A 6724-nucleotide genomic window follows, 5' to 3' on the forward strand; every position below is an offset into this window, starting at 1 on the left:
CATAGGCTGTCAGGGAATGTGACAATTGAAATGTGGAACTTGTTCAAGGAACAGATACTACGTGTCCTTGACATGTATGTCTCTGTCAGGCAGGGAAGAGATGGTCGACTGAGGGAACCATGGTTGACAAGAGAGGTTGAATGTCTTGTAAAGAGGAAGAAGGATACTTATGTAAGGCTGAGGAAAGAAGGTTCAGACAGGGAGCTTGAGGGATACACGATAGCCAGGAGGGAAGTGAAGAAAGGGATTAGGAGAGCTAAGAGAGGGCATAAAAAATCTTTGGCCGGTAGAATCAAGGGAAACCCCAAGGCCTTTTACACATATGTGAGAAATATGAGAATGACTAGAGTGAGGGTGGGTCCGATCAAGGACAGTAGCGGGAGATTGTGTATTGAGTCAGAAGAGATAGGAGAGGTCTTGAACGAGTACTTTTCTTCAGTATTTACGAATGACAGGGCCATATTGTTGGAGAGGACAGTGTGAAACAGACTGGTAAGCTCGAGGAGATACTTGTTAGGAAGGAAGATGTGTTGGGCATTTTGAAAAACTTGAGGATAGACAAGTCCGCCGGGCCTGACGGGATATATCCAAGGATTCTAAGGGAAGAAAGAGATGAAATTGCAGAGCCGTTGGCAATGATCTTTTCGTCCTCACTGTTAACAGGGGTGGTACCGGGGAATTGGAGGGTGGCGAATGTCGTGCCCCTGTACAAAAAAGGGAATAGTGATAGCCCTGGGAATTACAGGCCAGTTAGCCTTACTTCGGTGGTAGGCAAAGTAATGGAAAGGGTACTGAGGGATAGGATTTCTGAACGTCTGGAAAGACACTGCTTGATTAGAGATAGTCAGCACGGATTTGTGAGGGGTAGGTCTTGCCTCACTAGTCTTATTGAATTCTTTGAGGAGGTGACCAAGCACGTAGATGAAGGTAAAGCAGTGGATGTGGTGTACATGGATTTTAGTAAGACATTTGATAAGGTTCCCCATGGTAGGCTTATGCAGAATGTAAGGAGGCATGGGATAGAGGGAAATTTGGCCAGTTGGATAACGAACTGGCTAACCGATAGAAGTCAGAGAGTGGTGGTGGATGGCAAATAGTCAGCCTGGAGCCCAGTTACCAGTGGCATACCACAGGGATCAGTTCTGGGTCCTCTGCTGTTTGTGATTTTCATTAATGACTTGGATGAGGGAGTTGAAGGGTGGGTCAGTAAATTTGCAGATGATACGAAGATTGGTAGAGTTATGGATAGTGAGGAGGGCTGTTGTCGGCTGCAAAGAGACATAGATAGGATGCAGAGCTGGGCTGAGAAGTGGCAGATGGAGTTTAACTCTGAAAAGTGTGAGGTTGTCCATTTTGGAAGAACAAATATGAAGGCGGAATACTGGGTTAACGGTAGGGTTCTTGGCAATGTGGAAGAGCAGAAATATCTTGGGGTCTATGTTCATCGATCTTTGAAAGTTGCCATTCAAGTGCATAGAGCTGTGAAGAAGGCCTACGGTGTGCTGGCATTCATTAGCAGAGGGATTGAATTTAAGAGCTGTGAGGTGATGATGCAGCTGTACAAAACCTTGGTAAGGCCACATTTGGAGTACTGTGTGCAGTTCTGGTCGCCTCATTTTAGGAAGGATGTGGAAGCTTTGGAAAAGGTGCAAAGAAAATTTACCAGGATGTTGTCTGGAATGGAGAGTAGGTCTTATGAGGAAAGGTTGAGGGTGCTCGGCCTTTTCTCATTAGAACAGGGAAGGATAAGGGGCAACTTGATAGTGGTTTATAAGATGATCAGGGGAATAGATAGAGTAGACAGTCAGAGACTTTTTCCCCGGGTGAAACAAATCATTACAAGGGGACATAAATTTAAAGTGAATGGTGGAAGATATAGGGGGATGTCAGAGGTAGGTTCTTTACCCAGAGAGTTGTGGGAGCATGGAATGCACTGCCTGTGGAAGTAGTTGAGTCAGAAACATTAGGGACCTTCAAGCGGCTATTGGATAGGTACATAGATTACGGTAGAATGATGGGGTGTAGATTAATTTGTTCTTAATCGAGGCCAAAAGTTCAGCACAACATCGTGGGCCGAAGGGTCTGTTCTGTGCTGTATTTTCAATGTTCTATGTTCTATGTTCCACACACACTCAATCCCTCCACCACTGATGAATAATGGCAGCCATGTGTACCATCTGCAAAATGCACTGCAGGAACTTCCCTCGATTCCTTAGGCAGCACCTTCCAAACCCACGACCACTACCATCTAGAAAGAGAAGAGCAGGAGGTACCTGGGAACACCACCCCATGAAAGCTCTCCTCCAAGCCACTCGCCATCCTGGCTTGGAATATATTGCCGTTCCTTCATTCTCACTGGGTCAAAATTCTGGAACTCCCCCCTAATCGCACCGTGGGTGTACTACACCTCATGGACTGCAGCAGTTCAATAAGGCAGCTCACCAACCTCCTTTGGGGCAACCAGGGGTGGGCAATAAATGGTGGTCAAACCAGCGATGCCCACATCCTGTAAATGAATATAAAAACAAAACTAAAATTGTCGAAAGCCCTTCAGAGTTATAAATGTTACGGGATCTGATTTTTATCCTGTACATGAGGAAATATAGCCACTTTGTCACTCTAAAGAATGTTATCCTAAAACTGCTATAAAGTTAAGGAGGGACAAGGAGTCTTAAAAGATTTTTTATGATGGATTCTTTTTTTAAAAATGTTAATTGGTTGTCAGGGAATAATAGAAAAGTGATTGATTTCCAGGTATCTTTATGAGATAGAGGATTTTGCCTGTCTCCAGTAGTATACTGTGTTGCTACTGAACCAAGAACGACCACAGTAATGCGAACAGATGCCAAAAATAGACGGTGAAGGAGATTCAATATTGTATGCCTGAAATCCCATCACGTTAAAGGTGTCCTTGAGCATTGATTCACCAAGATAAGATCTCTTGAATACATTAAAGAGACAATGTCCCTTTTATAAGTATAATTAGTTCAATAAAAAAATGCAAATTATGTCACTTTGGTCTTCCAAATTACATCCTACAGCTAAAGACAAACGTCTTGGCCTTTTATTGGGGAAGCCATGTTGTCTTTGTTTCAGTGGGCAACAAGGGAAGGGTATATTTAACTTCTGAACCTTCTTCATGTGTTTGCATGTAGGTGTGTATGTGTATATAAGTTTGTGTGTGTCTGTGAAAAAGGCCTGTGAACAGGTCCAGGCAGCGGACGACCGAGGCAGTCATCCAACTCAACTGTCTGCCCCTCTGCCGTGGCTACATTGATGGCCTGATGTCCCAGGAGATGGCCCACCAGCATTATTGAGGCCTTCCATGGCTGGTGGCCACTTTGGGGACTGGGGCCTCTTATCAACTCCGTTAATCACATTTTGATTTGATATTTTAAGTTTCATTTGTGATTTGGTTTTTGTTTCAAACCGTTGTCTATGAAGATGGTAAAAGACAGAGGAATATGACATAGCACCAAGAGCAGATCTCCTGGTGGAAATATTTGTATGAGGGCCATGAAGAATCCAGCACGAGTTTGTGGAGTCAAAAGAAATAACTTTATTTACAATCACTTATATATAGCAGCATTAGCAGCACATCCCTATTGCTTCACTCCTCAAGCTCGTACCAGACTGGTTAGCTCGATTTATGCTAATGAAGAAATTGCTAATGATTTCTCTCCCCCCCCCCCATCATTGGGGGACTCATATTCAGGATACCCAATTGTCGCCGGCCAATAGTATTCAGGCAGGTTATAACATCCCTGCCCTCCAATGTCCAAGGAATACACCAAAGACCTTCTCGGATGCATCCTGTGTATCCATCTCGGAGTCGGAGTCCAAAACATCTGTCATCTCGGTGTCCATATCTCCATAGTGTTCTGCAACATCCCGAGCAGACTGTGAGAGTGGCGCCAGAGGAAGATTGCGAGTATGAACCTCCACTGTGTCCGAATCCTGTGGTCGCTGTGGCTGGAAACGTGATCTCCGGGGGCGGGGAACATGTGGAAGAGGCGGCCAACAGGACCAAATGTGGTCTAAATGCTTGTGTTGAATACGACCCTGGACTTGCACCTGGTAAGAGATCGAGCCCGGATGTCGAAAGATAACAGGCGGGATTCTCCAACCCCCCGCCGTATTCCCCAGCGCCGGTTTTCAGGCGGGGGTGGGATTCACGCCACGCCGGTCGGGGGCCATTAGCAGCGGCCCCCCCAGCAATTCTTTGGGCCCCGATGGGCCGGGTGGCAGTCCGTTTTTGGCCAGTCCCGCAGGTTTGGGTTACATATGGTCCCACACGGCGGGACCTAGCAGGTAAGTCAGCGTGGGCGGTCCTCAGAGGGGCGCGGGGGCATCCGACCCGGGGGGGGGGCCCACATGGCCTGGCCCGCGATTGGAGCCCACCGATCTTGGGGCGGGCCTGTTCCATGGGGGCACTTCTTCCTTCTGCGCCTGCCCCTGTAGGATTCCGCCATGGCCGGCGCAGAGAAGAGAACCTCCCGCGCACGCGGCAAAATACGCTGACTGGTCTGTGCATGCGCGGAAGCACGCCGGCTTTTCCGCGCATGCGCGAGATCATGCCGGATCTTCTGCGCATGCGTGAACTCGCGCCATCTCTTCAGCGCCGGCTGGAGCAGCGCCAACCACTCCGGTGTCCCCCTAGCCCCCAAGACAGGTGAGAATTCCTCACCTTGGGATCCGGAGTCGATGGGGTTTTTCCACCGGCGTGGGGACTTAGTGCCTGGAAAGGAGAATTCCGCTGAACACTGGGCACCACCAGCAAAAATCCGATAAACATCAGATCACCGGATGCAAACTGCCGGATTGGGTGATGCCGAGAAGGGCCATGCCCCTACCATTCCTGAGTTTGGCGTACTTTTGCGCCAATGTCTGGGAAAACCGTACTGAGGCGGGTACGAAGTCTGCGGCCCATTAGGAGTTCCGCAGGAGCTACCCCAGTCACCGCATGTGGAGTGGTTCTATAAGGAAAGAAAAAACGAGCCAGTCTCGTGTCCATGGACCCGGAAGACTGTTACGTGAGGCCCCATTTGAATGTTTTGTGTGTACGCGTGTGTGTGCGTATTTCTGTGTCTGTGTGACTATGCTATCAAAAACATCAAACTGAAGACAGCATGAATAATGGGAAAGCCAGTCTGACACACACATGTGCACAAACGCACACACTCACACACACAAAAGCGCACACACCATACACTATTACGATCCCAAACCAGACTCCAACAGTTGCTAGGATACTGGACAGGAATCCCAATATTTTATTCAATTTTGTAAGATTATGAGTAAACGATATTTTGCTCCAGGAATGACTTTATGCAGAAATCGGGATATGGTATATTAAAACAAACTTTATTACGAACACAGGATGAAAGTAACTTTAACATCATACAATAAATAGCCTTCAATTACTAGTTAAACAATGCTTAACAATACAATGAAACACTAACTCCTAACTGCTATCTTTTATTCTCCAATCAAGCAAAACCCATCTCAGGTCATCCATCTCTACTAACTATTTGCATGAAAGTAATGTTGAACACCATTAATGTAACGATGATTATTAGCATTCAATTATACCTCAAGATGTTTATATCTTGATTGCATTTTGTATAAATACCAACTGTCATCGAATTTCACTCAAAATACTTTGGTGACAATTCTGAGCAAAATGTTACCAGGCTTTATGGATGTTATTTTTTTTATTGTTTCTCTTTTTAAACCAATTCCTCTGCTGTCAGGAAACATTCCCATGTAGAATATGGTGTGTTGTCAATCCACCAGTACACTGAGACCCAGAGATATGAGACAGATGTGAAAGTCATTGCAATTCTCTATTTTAATCTTCCTTTTGAGAAAGTGATTAATAGACTTGTCTTGTGCTTGATGCTAGAACATGGAATTCATTTCCATTCAAATGTTTAGACATGGCTTTTTACTTCTGGATATCCTTTACATCATTTTCTGTGACTGATCCATTCTATAATCAGCTCCTAGTGACCTTTTGGGAGTAATTCCAGGAACATATGCGGCCTTGTAGAGATGTTGTATTCAGCCATCACTTCATTCCAGACCCTTACATTCTGCTTCCACTGATCGATTTCCAGCAAAATATGTCACCCGGCAGTTTGATCTGCTTAAATCATTTGGCTTCCAAGACCAGATGCCATGTTACTGCATCTCTTCACAAAGTTCTCCATCCCCTCAGGGTATCGAGCCTTTCCCAGGCACAAAATCATCTGCACTGGCTCACGCCTTGTCTTGTGTGCAGCCGTCTGCTATATGTTCACAGTACTGTATTCAACGCCTTGGGGGACATCACAGTCAAATTAGGTCATTGCCTGCTACTTCGGGTGTGGGTCATTGAATTGTAAAACATCACAACGTGTCAAATTGGTTTCTGTTTGCCCTCCCTAGCTCCAGGCATTGAGATCAATCGTAGCCTCTTCATTGTTATTCTGGCTTAGATCAGCATAGAGCTGTAACATCAGAAGATGAGGAGGCCCCTTCTGCCATTAAGTTAAATCATGGCTAATCTGTATCTAACAATAATAATAATATTTATTATTGTCACAAGTAGGCTTACATTAACACTGCAATGAAGTTACTGTGAAGATATCCTAGTCGCCACAGTCTGGCGCCTGTTCGGGTACACTGAGGAAGAATTCAAAATGTCCAATTCACCTGACAAGCACGTATTTTGGGACTTGTC

This window comes from Scyliorhinus canicula, chromosome 16, assembly GCF_902713615.1.
Source record: "Scyliorhinus canicula chromosome 16, sScyCan1.1, whole genome shotgun sequence".
Taxonomy (NCBI): Eukaryota; Metazoa; Chordata; class Chondrichthyes; order Carcharhiniformes; family Scyliorhinidae; genus Scyliorhinus; species Scyliorhinus canicula.